The sequence below is a fragment of the Macrotis lagotis genome, chromosome 4, assembly GCF_037893015.1.
Source record: "Macrotis lagotis isolate mMagLag1 chromosome 4, bilby.v1.9.chrom.fasta, whole genome shotgun sequence".
Taxonomy (NCBI): Eukaryota; Metazoa; Chordata; class Mammalia; order Peramelemorphia; family Peramelidae; genus Macrotis; species Macrotis lagotis.
This window is the reverse complement of record NC_133661.1, coordinates 155453719-155472671: the sequence shown is the minus strand read 5'-3', so window position 1 is coordinate 155472671 and position 18953 is coordinate 155453719. Positions and strand designations below refer to the sequence as shown.

General features: G+C 38.1%; 2 long non-coding RNA genes across 2 annotated transcripts in view; both read right to left on the bottom strand.

Annotated features, from left to right (window-relative positions):
* LOC141520066 (uncharacterized) overlaps window positions 1–18953 on the bottom strand; it is a 57534-nt gene that overhangs the window by 25510 nt on the left and 13071 nt on the right. The window lies entirely within an intron of this gene.
* Window positions 11437–18315, bottom strand: LOC141520063 (uncharacterized). Its single transcript, XR_012477531.1, has 3 exons — window positions 18219–18315; window positions 16891–16976; window positions 11437–13542 (listed from the first exon to the last, which is right to left on the bottom strand). It is a non-coding gene; the product is annotated as an uncharacterized LOC141520063 (long non-coding RNA).

Below are 18953 nucleotides of genomic sequence, written 5' to 3'. Positions count from 1 at the left end.
CCCGCGTGGGCTTGGCCTGGGGGCCCCTGGGAAAGAAATACCCACGGGTCTGAATGACATTAGCCACTACAGCCTGGCAGGACTGACATGGGATGTATTGTTCCAGGGTACAGGAACCCTTCAGGGCAGACAAGAAAGAGACTTTGGGGAATGCTCCAACCACAGAGATTTGAGGACTGTGCCTCTCTTCTTTGCCATTATGCCTCGAGATAAAGCCGGCGACAGCAGTTGATAAAGCGTCTGTCAGAAGCTTTTTGGCCTGGACAGACTCTTCTGTTCAAAGCTGTTCCCAAAGGGGAAACAAGGCCTGGAATGTCACAGGGACATTCTTGAAATGTTTGTCCCCTCTTTCTGGGGTCTCTGCCTGTCCCAGGGCCCTGGGTTCAGTAGAGTCAGAGGAAAGAGAGACTAAGGCCTCAGGTCTCATCCCAGGCTTAGTCATGGCAGAAAAGTCATGTAGCAGGGGCAAGATTTGATTTAGTCACAACTGTAAAAACGCAAAAATTTTTGTTTGATTTGCAGATTTGTCAACTCCCTTCCAGAACCCTTTTTATTCTTCTAACCTCCCCCTCTGGGCCTTTAGCTTCCATGATCTGATGTCACTTCATTGTGAATCTTCTTTGGCTCCCAAGAGTCTTTGAATTTTAAACAACCATTAAAAGGGTGAGAAGAATCCAAAGAAATGAGTTTTTCATAGTAAAACATCCAATTCTGTGGACTATAGTGGATAAAGGAGACTTGGAGCTTATAGTCAAACAGAATATTAGAACCAGAAGGGATTTTAAAGTTCAGATAATCTAATTCAGTCCCTTCATTTGTCAGATGTAGAATCTGAGGCCCAAAGAGAAGTTATTTGCTTAAGATCACACAGCTAGTAAGCAGAAGGGATAGGATTTGGATCTGGATCTATTTGACTTTAAATCCAGTGTTCTTCATTCAGCTCCAAATCCTTCAAATCATAATAGAAAGACTCTCCCTTATCCTTATATATGAGGTCAGGTAGCAAAGAGGTCTTGGTAAAATCATGGCATCTATAAAAATCTGTGTCATCCAGCTTAAATAGACTGAGATTTTAGAAACTGTTTCTTTAAGAAGGAACGGAATCTTGAGGAATTACAGTTTAATGATCATTCTGAAGAGAGTTGTCACTTAAGAAACACTGAGTGAGACATGGAGACAAATGACCAAAATGAACCTCTTTCCCAAGAGTGATTAAATTAACTGTCATCTTAGGGGAGAAAAAAATAACGAGACTTCTTGAGACGATTGAGTTTAATTTGTATCCTGTGGAGAAGATGTGTTATAGAAAATATAGCTGGATGAGAATTCTTGAGAGAATTTGACCACCATCTTGGGAGAGCTGATGGGTGGAGCTGTGGTTTCAGTGCCTATGGAAAAGTCAGCATTTGCAAATGATAGAGGTGACTCCAGCTGTGATCTTCCTCACAGACAAATACTGTTGTTGAAATATTTAACTAGTCCTTGTATTGTTTGTTACAGTCAATAAATTGTACCTTCAGTAAAACAGATGCTAATTTAATAAGCCTCTGAGCCTCTGGGGTATGGCGGGGGAAGGGAAGAAAGCTTATGGGAAAAGCAGTTTCTGTTTTATTTATAAACTGGGCTATGGACTGATCACTAATTGATTAATGAAAGACTTATGCAAATCTATTAATTTATGAAGGATTATCAGAAGAATATCTTATCCCAGCAAGATCATCAGAATATTGGACATTTTTAAATGGAATTCTATGTATGTTCTATACTTAACAGGATCAAAATAGAACTCATTATCTTTCACCACAATGCCTATTACTATCCCCACCCCACTACCTTCCTAGTCTATAAGGCTCACAAGGTGTCATCCTTGACATTCTCTTTCATTTCCTTACATTCCATATCCAATCAGTTTTCCAGACCTGTCCATTCATAGTATTTCTCCTCTACACTTTCCTTCTAACATTTCCATTACCCTGATGGAAAGCTTTCAACATCTTACTATTGAAATTGCCTTCTTGTTGATCTCCTGCCTTAAGTCTCTCTCCACTCCAATCCATCTTCTCCTCAGATGTCAAACTGATCTTTCTAAAACTCAAGTCTGACCATGTCTCCCTTCCCCTCTTTATTCAACCCCAGTGGCTCCTCTATTCTACCAAAATCAAATATAAAATCTTCATTAATATTCAAAAATCTTAATAATCTAGCTCCTAATTTTTTGAAGTTCTTACGTACTTCTCAGTCCCAAGTAACATGCCCTCTAGTAACACTGATCCCTTTTTGATCCTAGAACAAGAAACTCCATGTCCCAAACTTGGGCATTTTCACTTGCTGTTCTCATTCCTGGAATTCTCTCCCTCTTCATTTCTGTTTCCTAGTTTTCTTCACTTCATTTAAGTCTTAGCTAAAGTCCCACCTTCTGCATAAAGCCTTTCCCAATTATAGTCCCTTCCCTTGGAAAATATAGCCAATTTATCCAGTAAATAACTTATATGTACATAGTTGTTTGCATGTTGTCTTCTTCATTAGACGTTGAGCTCCTTAAGGGCACGTACTATCTTTTAACTTTCTTTGTATTCCAGCACTTAACACAGTGTTTGGTACATAGAAGCAACCTAATGAATGCTCTAATCAATTGGCTTGCTTAAGTGCTTCATCGTAATGTGGAAGTGATCCTGGATTCTGTCTATGTAGTAAAAAGTTTTAGAAATTTCTACCAAACTGAAAAGTCCTCCAGGATGGCCCTGGTAATAAACCAAATCTGTTTCCTTAGGACTAATCTAGCTAATTTTGGAAAGGCACACTACTAACAGGCTGGCCACCTGTCACTGATATTATTTTGTCCATGGCAACCCATAATACAAAGAAAAGTTTTTAAATATTACTGTCTTGTGCTTTTCCAGGAATAGGAACAAAGTGATAGAAAGGAGGACAATAGGTAATAAGAATTACACAATTTTTAGTTTCAACAAACTTTAATGTGAGTATTGATACTCTATATCTAAGATCCTTGTCCAGTTACCAGTGAGCACACATGTTAGTGAAGGAGTTAAATAATATCAATAGTTATAGTCTCACTATAAATGAAATCAGAAGAAAGAAGGAAGAGCTGCCTAAATGAAGGCTGACTCACAAGTACTCCTTGGAGAAGTAAAGAAAGTAGCTCATGGTATGGGTTTTATTATATGCCCACAAGCTATAAGAAACTTTATTTCTTGAAACATTTGGTCATCACATATTAATGATAAGAATTTGAAAGAAAGACCACCACAAAATAAGTGTAACTTCTACACCAAATTCATAGAACATAGGGAGATCATCAAAATGAAATCAATATACATTCTGATAAGTAGTTGCTTCAAAACAAAGATGAAAAAAAGTGATGATGATGATTTAAGAAAAAGAAATGAAGGATATCTCACTAGAATAAACATACTCTAAGAAGATTTGCACAAAAGTCTTATGCCTGTGTATCATGAACACTTTCTTAAAAAAAAATTTGTAAAATATGCATACCCTTTGATCCAGAAATACCACTACTGAGTCTATACCCTGAAGAGATGATGAAAAAGGGTAAAAACATCACTTGTACAAAAATATTCATAGCAGCCCTATTTGTGGTGGCAAAGAATTGGAAATTAAGTAAATGTTTTTCAATTGGGGAATGGCTTAGTAAACTGGGTTAATTGTATGTCATGGAACACTATTGTTCTATTAGAAACCAGGAGGGATGGGAATTCAGGGAAGCCTGGAGGGATTTGCATGAACTGAAACTGAGCAAGATGAGCAGAAACAGGAAAAACATTGTATACCTAACAACATGGGGGTGATGATCAATCTTGATGAATTTGCTCATTCTATCAGTGCAACAATCAGGGACAATTTGGGGCTGTCTGCGATGGAGAATGCCATCTGTATCCAGAGAAAGAACTGTGGAGTTTGAACAAAGACCAAGGACTATTACCTTTAATTTAGGAAAAAAAGCATATCTCATTGTCTGATCTTGCTATCTTTTATACTTTATGTTTCTTCCTTAAGGATATGACTTCTCTCTCATCACATTCAATTTGGATCAATGTATACCATACCTACCATGAAAACAATGTAAAACCTGGCAAATTGCCTTCTGTGGGGTGGGGGGGAGAAATAAGATTAGAGGAAAAATTGTAAAACACAAAATAAATAAAATCTTTAAAACACTTGTAGCTGGGTGTTGAACATTGTGAGTGACAAATAATATATAGAATTAAATAGATTTTTACATACAGGAAAAGAATTGATTTGAGAGTTATTCTTAATTTGGTTGACTTGATTCATTATGGGTAAGATCAGAATTTGTGAAGAAAAAGGAAAAAAGGAGAGAAGAGGAGGAAAATATGAAGGAAATAATTTCATCTTTAAAATAATAAAAATAAAATCTAAGAAAAATGATGGCCAATTATGAGTAGAATCACCATATAGAGAAATAGTGGAGGACAGTAGAAGATCAAATTAATATTAAGTACATCAAGACCTCCAACTAAGAAAAGTTATCCCAAGAATATGTGGATGAAATTGTACTTATTTCACCAATCTCTAGGATATTAGATTCTCCTTAAAGAGAGTTATTTGGATAAAGAATGTCTTTTTCCTAGGTTTCTAAATTGTCTGACTATATGTATAGGGTCAATATTCACAGATGGACCACAATTTGAATATTAGAAGAATGAACTGGATTACTTTTAAGAAATTGAAAAGCTTTTCTCCTAACTCCAAGCTTTCCATGAAAACAAAGACCTATCCTTTCAATATCAACAATTCAATATTACTAAATGGAAGTGAGTCAAACAATACTACTACTTTCAAAGAAATCAAGAGCAGTGTTGCACACAAGACAAATAGCTAAAAGACAGGCTATCCTTAATTGGAGGTCTTCAAGAGGATACTGGATGACCTGTTATCTAGTTTATTATGATAATAATGCCTTTCATGTTTGGGTTGCCTAGATGGCTACTGAGGGTTTCTCGATTCCTTCTAACTCTCTGATTCTTTGATTCTGAATTTGCCTTAGAACACAGGTAAAGAATTATTAAGGAAAAGTCAGTTATAAGTTGAGAGGAGTAAAGGTTGAGTTAATTATCAAAACTATATGTTTTGTTGTGGTTGCTTGACCTTCATTTTCTTTTTCTTTTTTTTTAGGTTTTTGCAAGGCAAATGGGGTTAAGTGGCTTACTCAAGGCCACACAACTAGGTAATTATTAAGTGTCTGAGGTCAGATTTGAACTCAGGCACTCTTGACTCCAGGGCTGGTGCTCTATCCACTGTGCCACCTAGCTGCCCCTTGACCTTCATTTTCAAAGAAGACCAGTGATATCACAGGTGATGTCTTCACTCCAACTGAACTGGATTTAAGTGATACAGAGTTGCACAAAGTCATCAGTCTCATTTTCTCTTCCTAAGTTATCAAGGTTCAGTGACAAAACAAAAACATCACAACTGGCAATGCCTAGGATGCAGTGGATGACTCTGGTGTCTTCAATGCCTGACCAGGCTCTTAATACTCCACAACACCTGCTTCAGTCACCTTCATGTCCATTGGAATAAATTGTTCTCATCTGCCCATTCCACTAGGGGAAGACTTCACATGCTTGGGATAGATATCCCCCCCATAAGTCACCAACAAGTTTGATGTTTATAAGTTTCACTCAATCTGGTTTAGCCCATCTGCCAAAATAATTTACTAGGATATGACCACTGCACATGTTACAGCTTCTTAGAGTTATGTGAGAGTTTGGTGAAAGGTGGACACTAAAGGTAGATGAGCAGCCCTGAAAAGGGCCCAGCAAGTCCCCTATCAAAGGGACTAGTTCTCCTGAACACCCCATATGGTCCTACTGACCACATCTATGCTACATATAGTGCCATCCCTAAATTTTACCACAGCTGTCTTTAGTACCCTCTAGCCCTCCAATTCCAATCCCTCTTTCCCTCCTAGATCCTTCTGTCTTCCCAGAAACACAATATTCATCTGCTCTCTTCCTCTCCTACCCTGCTCTCAAGAAATTTTTTGAAACTGAATTATACTGAGGTACTGTACCTCAGTGGAGTTTCTGTTGTTTTCCCACTGCAATAAGGAGAAAGGATTCCAATTTTTAATAGAGGATAAAGCATTTGTCTGAGGATATGAGGGAGCAACCTGCAGAGGTAGATGGGTGCTCAGCTAATATAGCAGTGTCTAAGAAAACCAACCTGAATTCTTGATGGAACAAAAAATGGTTGTCTTTTCTTTCTTTGTTTTGTTTTGCTTAGAGAACCCTTCCCCAGGTTCCTGAAATCCTACTGTTGCCATTGAGATATAGAGATAGAAGATAGAAGATCTAAGACCACTGAAAAGCAAAAGAATTCAAGTGCTCCCTTTGGGATTTTAAAATTGCTCAGGATCTTATTACAAAAATAGCAAAGTAAACACTTCAAAAACTCCTAGAAAAGAAGTAAGCACTTTGAATGCAGGTTTGAGTATACTTTGAGTACTAGATCAAGTTAGAGAGAGAGAGAGAGAGAGAGAGAGAGAGAGAGAGAGAAGAAAAAAGAGAGAGAAAAGGGCAGACAGTCATGAGGTTTGACTTGGTCTGGCCACATGGCATGGGTTGGTCCATGATGCTCCACATGCCCTAAGAGAGAGCATGAGAAAAACCCATCCTGCTGGATGGAAGTTAGAGTCAAAGAAGAGACAAGAAGAGGTGGCGCTTCCTATTAAAATACCCTTCTGTAGTAGGTTAGACAAGGGGTGGTACACCTTGGGCCAGGTATCTTCCAATGGCAAGTTATGTATTGGTCCTTCTTGTCCTAAAGTGTACAACCCCCCAAGTTCAACATGTTATTTCCTGTCATGCCAGCATCTACAGCCAAGGTTAGATGAAGGGAAAAATGGAAGACTGGGATACAAACAACAGGAGTCAGTTTACAACTCAGGAGCAAACAGCCTTCCACAATTAACAAGATTTTAACAGCATTAAAGTCACAATCATAATTCTCTACATCAATACTGTATAAAGGAAAACAAATTTTGCAAGTTTGGGGTTAGCATTAAGAAGAGTATTCTCTCATCTATAGGGATCTCCAAAGTCCAAAAATTTTTCTCTTTTCTGGCATTGATCTTTAATTTTTTTTTTTACAGTTTTAGTATTTTGCAATTCTTTATTCTCCCAAAGGCCCCATATTCAATTAAATGCTTAGTCCTTTCACTTCTATCTCCACAGCATTTGTAATGTTTTCCCTTTTCCTCTACTTACATAAATATCACCTTAAAAGAGGCCCCTATTATCTCTACAATAGACTATTTAAATATCCTCTGAATTAGTGTCCTGACTTTTATTATTTTTTATTTTTATTATATAAATATTTTGTTTTCCAATTATATGCAATAGTAGTTTTTACCTATGATTTTTTGTAAAGTTTTGAATTTTACACTTTTCCCCCATCCTCCCTTCCCTCTCCCCACCTACCCACAGAAAGCAATCTGATAATCTTTGCATTGTTTCCATGCTATGCATTGATCAAAATTGAATGTGTTGAGAGAAAAAACATATCCTTGAGGAAAAAATAAAATATTTGAGACAGCAAAATTATGTAGTACATAAGACAACTTTTTAAAAATAATTGAAGGTAATAGTCTTTATTTAAACTCTCCAGTTCTTTCTCTGGATATAAATAGTATTCTCTGTCAAAGATATCCTAAAATTGTCCCTGATTATTGCACTGATGGAATAAGCAAGTCCATTAAAGTTCATCATTATCCCTATGTTGCTGTTAGAGTGTATATGTTCTTCTGGTTCTGCTCATCTCAGCATCAATTCATGCAAATCTTTCCAGGCTTCTCTTAATTCCTATCCCTCCTGGTTTCTAATAGAACAATAGTGTTCCATAACATACATTTACCACAGTTTGCCAAGCCATTTCCCAATTTATGGACATCCCCTGATCACTGGGCATTGGATCTGAAAGACTGTCAATTCTAAGGCCATATCATGGAAAGCCTGAAAGTAAAAAGGGGACACCCAGAACTTTCAAAGTTAGACAATAGTTCTAATTTATAAGGGCAGTCCTCCAAAGCTATCTCTTCCTAGGTAAGAGTTCACTAGCTGAAGAAGTACCTGGTCTACAGTATCATGATTAAAACAGAAAGGTTTGCCATAGTTAAAGATGTCAAGTCAAAGATGAGAATATTTTCTTTTTAATTCTGCTTTTTCCTAAAAATCACAAATCTCTATTAACCCATCTAAATATAAACACTAGCTGGTGTTTTTGATTCTTTTACATAAATGACCTGTTTGAAAAATAATATGGATTTTATGTGTGTATATATATATATATATACATATAATTGCATTCATGTTTTTATTTCTTTAAATGCTATTCTAAATTAAATATCTAACTCACTGATCTTGAATTGTTTTCAATCACTGCTTAATCTTATATTGGTTTTGTCTCAATCTTGAATAAAATACAACTTTATAAAGTCTTCTGACTTTTTCTTGGTGTTGAATTCTCTGGGGCCTTGTCTTCACCTCCCTTCTTTCCCTCCCATCCACCAAATTCTTCCATACTTAACTAATTCCCACCTCAGAAGTCTATAGAAGTCTTCAATGTCTTTTCTTTCCAACTTCTTGCAGTTACCCAAGCTCATGTCCCATTCAACCCTCCCCTCCCCTCCACCGATCAAAGTCAAACCCAATACTGATGGCTGCTTCAACAGAATCAAAATGCTCTTGAAGAGTGACTTTAGCCACCATGGCCCAGAACCCTCTCTCTAAAAATAGTGGGATGTGATGACAAGAGCTATCCAAAAACATGGTGTCTGTTCATGCCTCTATCATGAGGAACTTGAGCTAGTTTCTTCCCCTCTCCAGTGCCCAGGGTTCTCATCTGTAACATAAAATCAGATCAGGTAATCTCTAAGGTCCCTTCTGGTTCTAATATCCTATGAGTCTCTACTCCCCAGATCAATTTCCCTACTTCTTTGATCAGCTGTCAAAGTATTCCAGATTCTTGCATCACTTCCCTTCCATGGATAAAAGGAGAAGGAGTAAAACCATGGCTAGTGTTTGCCAACATTACTCCTAGGAGACCTGTTGTTTCTTCGAATCAAATGGCAGTAATTTTCCCCACCTGACCTGTCTCTTAACCCTGGCTCTTTGTCCTGGGGAGCTAGAGCTGATGTTTACTGCTTAATTTCCATCTACATACACTGTCTACTTACTAAGGACAAGTCCCCTGGAGTTTTACAGCTTGGCCTCTGACACAGACCATGCTCTTTTTAAGGGAGCTTGGTGTGATCAAATCCCACACCACATTACAACCAAACTTTTGAAAAATTCATTTGAGCAGTCTTTTAAACACAGTTTAAAAGTGATTTCTCCACAGAGGAAGAAAAAGGAAGAGATTGCCAAAGGGGATGTCAGTCTTGGGTTATGGCTCCCAAAGGGTAGGAGTTGGATCTTCAGGAGTTGGCTTTGGATTTGTATGGCACCCAGAATAATTCCCGGAAGTGTCTCAAACAGACTTTTCTGAGTAGAGTGATACCGATAAATTAACATTGAGGGAACCATAACTGAACCTAGTAGAAGAATAGATAGTCATTTTGGGACAGAGCAGGTCAAATGACCCTTCACAAAAATTGTGAAGAGACAGTTTGGTTTTTTTAATCACTGCCCCGCCCCCAGGAACCTTTCCACAGCCTTGCTTCCCTCCCTTTCTTTCCTAAACTTTGCTGACTTTCTACTTGACCCTCAGTAAATTAGTCAGTCAACAGGCATTTACTGAACATTTATTATGTTCCAGTAACTATGCAAAATGTAGGGGATAAAAATATTTTTAAAAATTCTGTGCTCTCAAGAAGCATGCATTCTGATGGAGAAGACAATATACATATATCTAAGTATATTCAAGATATAGAGTATATAAAAGTAATCTGAAAGCCTCAGCTCCTCACCTGTAAAAAGATAATCAATGGGGCCAGGATGAAGAGAGGATCAGTTAAATAACCCTACAGATGTTTCAGTTGCAGTACAAAGCCCATGAAAAATGAACCACTCTGCATTCTAGGATCTCCCACATCAGATCTCAGATGTCTTTACTTCTTCATGCTTTGCAACCTGAAATCCAGTAAGTCGCCACATTAAATGATGGTAAAGACTATAATTTTCCCCGTCGTGGAGCAAAAGGAAAGAGAAAACAAACAACCAAATAAACCTCTGGATTCCAACAGTAACGAATCATCTGGACTGAGCCACCAGTTTGGCAGGGACAACTGTCTCCATTGGTTGTCATGAAACCCAGTGGTGGATGCAGAGTTGATTGAGGGCCAAGGCCAAGATGAGGCTGCTTTCTCTCTTCTCAGGGGTGGTCAATCTGTTTACCCCAACCCACATATATTATCCCTTCATTATCTCCTACAGTACCATTGTCTTTTCCTTCTGTCCTTTCTTCCTGCCACCCTTCCTCTCCAACAATTCATTTCCTTCCTCTCAATCAAACTTCAAAACTCAGCCTACTTCAAAACTCCCTTTCCTCCAGAAAGTTTTTACTGATTGATTTTATTCTATGTACATTTTTCCCTTTCTAGTTAAAACCTAGAAGACAGAAATGCTTTCCCTCTCCCCCCCCCCACCCCATCTGCTATCTTTCACATATTACAAAGAAGTCAAAAGGGAAACTATTTTTCTATACTACTTATGTTCCACAGAGTTATCAGGGATCTTTCTGGTTCATTAGATGACCTTCTTTGTTGTCCTCCTTACTTTCTATGTATCCTCCCTTATATAGCTAGAGAAGACATGTCTGGAACCATGGGAAATGCTTCAAATCCAATCAACCACATTAAAGAAAACTCACTTATATAGCATAAACTGTTTTCTTCCTATCAACTCAAGAGATAGGGAATGTGAATACTTTTATCCATAGTTTATAAAGGAGAGGCAGCCTACAATGGCAGATAAAATACTAGCCTTGGAGTCAGCAAGACCTGAATTCAAATTCTGCATCTGTATGATAGTAGGAAGGTCATCTAAACTTTCAAGACTCCCAGGCAAATTAGAAAGGAACTTTTGATCTTCATTTATTAAGGGAATTTCTACAGTAGGAGTTCTTTATATTGATGAAGTTTCAGGTCTAAACCTGCTCCCTCTATCCTGCATCCCAATCCCACCCCCCCCCACAAAGATATGTGTAAAAATTATCAGAGAGATCAAGCAAAATGACAGGAGTTACTCATGACACAGATCTTTTTAAAAATATTTTTCCAAAAACATGCATAGACAATTTTTAACAATTATATTTAATTAAAATTTAGAGTTTCAAATATTCTCCTTCCTACTCCCTTCCTGTCACCCTCCTCAAGATGGTAAACAATTTTATATAAATTATATATATGCAATCATATAAAATATATTTCCATAACAATCATGTTGTAAAAGAAAAAATAGAACAAAAGAAAAAGCCAGAAGAAAAATAATGAAAGTGAAAAAGGATTGCTTTGTTCTGTATTCAGACTCCAGTTCTTTCTCTGAATGTGAATAGCATTTTCCAACATAAGTCCTTTGGACTTGTCTTAGATCATTGAATTGCTGAAAAGAGCTAAGTCAATCATAGCTGATCATCACACAATGTTGTTGATTTTGTGTACAATTTTCCCTTGGTTCTGTTCATTTCACTTTGCATCAGTTCATGTAAATCTTTTCAGATTTTTCTGATTTTCTGATTTTTCATTATTTCTTATAGCACAATAATATCCATTACATTCATATACCACAACTTTTTTATTCTTTCCTCATTTGGTAAATCAAACCCTGGACTCTTTCCTCTAACATCAAATAGTCTTTCATAAAGATGAATGGCAAGTGTTCCCTATAGCCTGCTAAGAATGGTATCAATTTATCATCCCTGTTGCTGAGAGGTTAAAGCTGATAGATCATTTGAGCTTTGGAAAACTGAGCTGCAAATGGGTTAAGCCTATCTGTATTAAGTTCATCATCCCTAAGTTAAGCATTCCTGATTGGAATCAATTTTCTCCCTCCCTCTGGAAAGTTCACTGGATCTGACCTCAGAGAAGCTGGGTTCTAATCCCACTTCTCATATTTGCTGTGTGAAATTAGGCATTAATTCCCTATCTATAAAGAGTTGGTCTTGAAGAACCCTCTCAACTCTAAATCCTTGAACCCCTCCTCCAAGTAAGATGATGATCATACTGCTATATCCCCTAACCAGGTACTTGATTGACTTGTGGTCTAGAAATACTGTGAGCCCCCAGGACCCAGGACAACCTGGAAGGGTCTAGAGAGAAGCTACTAAAGGTTCTCTCAGGTGGGACTCTGTGAAGAAAATACAGGAGAGAACAGGAAAGCAAGGAGGACCAGAAGGATGGGCTGAGGTGGGGAGACAAGGGAGGGACAAGTATCTGGCCTGTTGGAGAATAAAATCCAAGATCATCTGACTTTTAACATGTAAAAGTATAGATTTATAGTGGTGCTAGTAGTAATTCAATCATTGGGGGAAATAATTGACATTGGCATTGATTATAAATAATGAAATACTAACAAAATGAGAAGAGAAAAACTAGAAATGTAGTTTTCTGTGGGTACCTGATATTTATTAGAATCATTTCTAGAAACCACTTACCATTTATGCCTAATTGCTAGACTGATTACAATGGTGTTCAAATACAGACAACAGGTAGGCTTCAAGCACTGGGGAAATGAATCATAAAAAAAAAGACAGTCCTGCCCTCAAGGTGCTTACATTTTAATCATAGAATTTGAAGTTGCAAAGTACCTAAAAGTTCAACCCCCTCAATGTACAAATGTGAATATTGTAATTTAATGTTGTAGATATTAAATGACTTTTCCTAGGTCAATAAGTTAGTCAGATTTAATTCCAAATCCAGGGTCTTACATGCATCCACACTACAACTCCCAGGAGTCTGTCAATATGTTTGCTCACAGTCTCAGAAGCAGGGTAATAGAATCCAGAATGGTGCCTCGGGGAGAGGGCTAGGAAGGGGGAGTGGGGAGTCACTGTAACCATAGAGGATCAGTCAGGCCTGACAGTGTGACAACCTCAAAGGCAGATGCTGCTGCTGGTGCTGCTGCTTTGCCAACACAACTTAATCCAGATGAAGCCACGGGAGGGCAGGAAAAAATCTTAGGTCTTTTGCCATTTGGATCTGGCCATTGGCATTGCTGGTCCTGTGGGTGAATGGGATAATTTAGCTCCATGTGGCATGGATTGGAGAGCCAAAAGGCACAGAACCTACTCCCTTTCTCACTTGCTGATTCATCTTGTATGATGTAAGTGATTGGGGCTCATGACACATAAATGAAGGGTGATAGTGGTCTCAGTGAGTGTATTTGGATGTTGAGTCCTAGACCTTATTAGGACAGTCAAATGATGCCTTCATTTGAAGTCAGAAGCAACCTCAATGAGGTTTCCTTTGCTCTATGACCTTGGGCAAGTCGTTCTCCTCTTTGATCCTTGGGTTCCTTTCCAGCTGTAAATCTATGGTTTTGTGATCTGTAAAATAAAGGGTTTGAACCAATCTAAGGATCCTTCCAGCTCTAAATCCTAGGACTTGCCTCTCCTAAGAAATAAGTACTGATTTCTGTTTCTCATTAGGTCTGCATTTCTTTGTCCCTACCAGAGGGGAAAAAATGTTGAGGGTGGGAGTGGGAAGAGGGAGTACAGAAAAGCTGCCATTCCCTCCCCCCTATTTCCCTCCTGCTTTCTGATATTTATTAACCAGGGGACAAAGCTTTTCATTCCCCAAGGAGAGATCAAAAACAAGTACTCTTGGCAAAGGGTCTGCATGTTATGCTTTTCTGATGTGAATCAGGAAAAAGTATATCCCAGAGGGGCATTAAGGTAATGGTGATATCTCCTGAAGATTTGGCCTTGACTTTTGAATCTGATTTTCAGAATCTGAGATGAATATGATCAATCCCTAATCCTGGGTCCACTTGAGGGTATCACCCAGGACACTCAGGTCTCTTCCCCCTCTATCATTCCAAGACTCTATGTTAAAATCAATTTTAATTCAGTGAATATTTAAACACTCAAGGAAAGGGTAAGTTGAGATAAGACATAGCTCTGACTTTTGTGGAGCCTAGAATCCAGAAAGGGACAAAGCACAAATACATGGAATTATAATATGCAATAATATATGCTAAGTGCATTAGAGAGGCACAAAAAAAGGCTAAGGGGACTCCTCCCATGGACAACACATAGTTGTTCTCTTCTCCTATCTACTTATATATTTTCTATATCATGAGAAAGTAAGATGAAGACTCCAAGTCTGGTTATCTAAATTCTGATTCTAACATTATAACTAGTTATATGACTTTGGACATTTTTTTCAAGTCTATAATTTCTCCCTTGTCAAATGGGAATTTTGTTATTGTAGCATGACTCCTTTGGGGGTTTTCTTGACAAAGATGCTGAAATGATTTGTTATTTCACTCTAGCTCATTTTAGAGGAGGAAACTGAGTCAAACAAGTTGAAGTGACTTACCTAGGGTCACACAACTAGTAAGTGTCTGCAGCTGGATTTGAATTCAGGAAAATGAGTCTTCATGACTCCAAGCCAGATGCTCTTAATTTTTGTGCCATCTAGCTGCCCTCATTTTATAACCTATTTGACATTCATAATCAGAAAAGTATATGTATCAAGTATATGTGCCATTTTAAAATGTACATGTGTTACAAGAGAGCCACTAAGACTACACTTCCCTTTACCATGTCAAATTCTTTTTTTAATCAATCAATAAAAAATACCATGAGACCTTATTCTCTATACCTTTCCATCAATTATGTGTCTGTAAAGATGTGATCTACAATAAAAAATAATTTGTGAAAACCTATCTGCTACTATTTTCATTAAGAACCCTTAATAGGGGCAACTGGGTGGCACAGTGGATAGAGCATCAGCCATGGAATGGGGGGGGGGGGGTGGACCTGATTTCAAATCCTATTTCCATCTCTTAATAATTACCCAACTGTGTGACCTTGGGCAAGTCACAGCTGAACTGATATGACACCTGATCAGTTATTATTTCAGTTGTTTTGTTGTTTGGTGCTCACTATGACTAGTGCTGGGGTTTCTAAGTCATCTACAAGTCTTTGACAATTTTCCATTTCTTAATCCTGAGCTATGTTTTTACAATACAATTTCCACCAATCTCCTTCCATTGTCTTGCCAAAAAAAAAAAAAAATGAATACCCTTCATACAGGGGATAGGGACTAGGCTTGTCGTTTCCTTAGTATAGGGAATTGCCAGGTGAAGACCCTCCTCCCAAGACTGGAACCTTCTCTACTACTTGGAGAGTCACCTATAGTACTGAGGACTAAAAGACTTGCCCAGGAAAGTAGCAGATATGACATTCAAATGCAATAGATTTTAGATGTATCACTTGAACCTAATTCTTTCTAACTTCAAGAGTAGCTCTCTATCTACTAAGCCATAGCACCTCTTTCCTTCAATATAAATGTAAATCATTACCATTATGATCTTATCATTATTAACTTACCATTTATTACCATAAATGTCTTATAGAGATGACAAAGAATATTGATGGACCTCTCGTTCTCTGAATTGCCTCTTTTTATTATAATGATTTTTCTAATCATCCAGTATCAAAAAGTGAACTTGGAGCAATCACTTTCAGCATTGATTGCTTATTGTGTTCTTGGTCTGAACCTTGTCTCAACCCCCAAAGGAGTCATGATACAGTAACAAAATTCCCATTTGGCAAGGGAGAAATTATAGACTTGAAAAAGTGCCCAAATGGTATTTCCATTCCATTTTTTTTAAAAACAAAAACAGAAAAAACTAAAGCATAGACTGTGTTGAGTTCAAATGAGTGATTCCATTATCATCACTCCACTCAGTCACTAAAGTGATTTTCCTAAAATTCAGATTTAATCATATCACTTCCCCTCCCTCCTTTCTCACCCTATTTCACCCCTCCCACACACCCCAGTGGCTTCCTATCACCTCCACAAGCAAATACAAAATTGATTGAAATAAATCACTGTAGAAACATTGGTAAAATATGTAAGTTCTTTGAGGACAGAGAATTTGTTGTTTGTCTTTTTGTCCCCAATGGCTAGAATAGTACCTCACACAGTATAGGTTTTACCCTGCCCCTCATGGCAAGAAGATCTGAGGTGGTTTCTTGGTTCTTCTGGTTTCCTCGTGATAATTGTTTTATGAAAATTAAAATCAAATACAATTTGATAATAATTAGACTTTTCCCCTCTTATCCAATTTTCATTTTTTTTGTGCCAGTACTTTAACAGGTCAAGTAAGGGCTCTTATCTTTATTATTCCTTCTAATTTAGTGTTGCTTTTCACATTTGTTCTAACTAGTTGAAGTTATCCTAAACACAAACAGCTGAACTGATATGACACCTGACCAGCTGTCTGTGAAGATAGCATCAGTGTTTGGTGCTCAGTATGACCAGTGCTGGGGTTTCTAAGTCACATACAAGTCTTTGACAGTTTTCTGTTTCTTAATCCTGAATCATATTTTTCCAATACAATTTGCACTGATCTCCTTTGTCCCTTCTTTCACCTTGAAGTCATTAACAACCAACTTCTTCAGACTTTCTTTGCTTCCTTGTCTTCCAAAGCAGATGTTGGTGCAGAAGCTTCAACTATCTTCTTTTCTAGTTTATATCTTAATTACTGGCTTAGATGTTGCTCCCCTAATACACCAAGAGCTCCTTGAAAGCAGTCACACCCTCTTTTTATCTCTATAATCTCAGGACCTAGCACAATTCTTTACATATATGAAGCACCTAATGAATGCTTATTCAACCAAAAATATTTAGAGAAAATTGAAAGAATCATAAATGATATTTACCATTGACAAAGTAGGTGAAATTTAGTTTCCATTGTTTGGATCTGTGAAAAAGAAGGTTGGATGTTCCTGGACCTCAGTTCCTTCAGCTGTAAAATGAGAGAGTTGGTGATGATGACCTCAGAGAACCCTTCCAATTCTAGGTCTCTATTTCATTCTTATAGGAGCTCTTAACTATGACTGTGTCATAGACCCCAATGGTGAAGTTTATACACCCCTTCTCAGAATTATGTTTTTAAAATGGATAAAATAAACTAAAAAGAATTACTAATGAATTAATTATAATTACAAAAATAATGAAAAATAGATAATGTATGCATATATATACATATGTATTGCATATGTATATAAATGTGCTTCTATGTATATTTATAAACAAATGTGTGTTTGTGTATGTGTACAACTATATATTTAAATACAATTTTACATTGCTTATTCATTGGTATGATGCAATATACAATATATAAAATACACATACATATATACAACTATATAAATATGGACATATATTTAAAGTTCACGGACTCTGTGCTAAGAACAATCCCCCCCCAACCCCCACACCCTTTGATAACTGGTTTTCAGACTTCTGGTCTATTACTTTGTGTGATTTAATCTCTCAGTCTTCAATTTTCCCCCTTTGTGGCCTCTGTTCCCATCCAGTGTCCCCAATGTTCTCCCCAGTTGCCCAGGGTCCATACTTGAGCACAAGCAAACTGGGAAGGGGCCTCTGACAGCAGGTGTCCCCAACCCTTCATTTTATCTATAGATTTAACAAAGTCCATTTTCTCCCATTCAGGCTGGCTGCATTATAGCATGAGAGCATGGGTTACCTATCCAAGGTAAGAGAGGGAAGGAAAAGGTCATAGAAAGGGAAGGTGGGGTTGGCACTCTCCTCTAGACCCACAGCCATAGTGTGTATGTGCCGCACCCTTCACATGGCCCCACCGGAGAATTCCTTCTCCCTAGCCACCACCACCCCGCTTCTTTTGTTTCTTTTTCCCCCCCTGTAACCGCAGTGTCTCTAGCTTCGGTGCCTTCCCAGAAGTTCATCCCTCCACTGACATTATAGAGCTCATCCTGCCAAGGGCTAATTCCTCAGCAAATTCTTTCCCTATGTTAATTACAGGCGAAACATGGTTTACTCTTTTTGACCCCATCTGCCATGTCAAGCATCCTCTCCTCCTCCTCCTCCTCTTCCTCCTCCTTGGAGCTGCTTGGAGCCAACGCAGCTCCAAACCCCACACACATCTCCAGGCACAAATATTTGTAAGTAGTCTGAAAAGCTGCGAGGGTCAGCTATAACCTTGCAATTTCCCCCTCTCTGTACTTACCCTGATAACAGGTTCGTTTGGGGGAGTAATTACTGGTCTGGAGAGTTCATGAGAGGAGAGGCCCTGTCTCGTGCTCCTTAAAACAAGGGGTTTATTGTTACAGTGTCATTCACTAGGAATTTTTTTCCTTCTCCAGTCTCAAAGAAAAAATAATAATTAGCCAACTGAGAAGCAAGCAGTAGAGAGGGTGAGGGAATCTACTGGGCTTTTTCACTGGCCATTGGTGCAGCAAGTTGTTCTGGCATGAAATGGAGTAGTTTGAACTTGGAGTAAGTTGTTCTGGCACAAAGAATGACCAAATGGAGTAGTTGAACTTTGAGCTGGGAGCCAGACTCTTAAGAGGGAAGACTCCTGATGAGGCTCCTTTGACTGGGAAGCCTTCCTGAACTGATCAGATAGTTGGCTTGATCCTGACCATTCCCCCAGGCTCTCAACTCTCAAATTCGCTTAACCTTAGCAATGGACATAATCTATTCCTCCCCTTCCCAGTCCAGCCTTCTCCAACATGATTTATGTCCTCATCCTTTATTTTAATAAAGCCTCTATTAACTAGGTTGCTTGAATACTGGGAGATTCTGGGTAATAGCGAAGTCTGGGTAATGAAATTTTTTGGTTAAAGTCAACAAATATTTATTAAACACCTATTACTTCAACACCCACTCACTCAAATCCAATTGACTTGCATACCACAGCATCACTTCTCTGATGTCATGGTCTTTTTTGAGAACAAAGGAC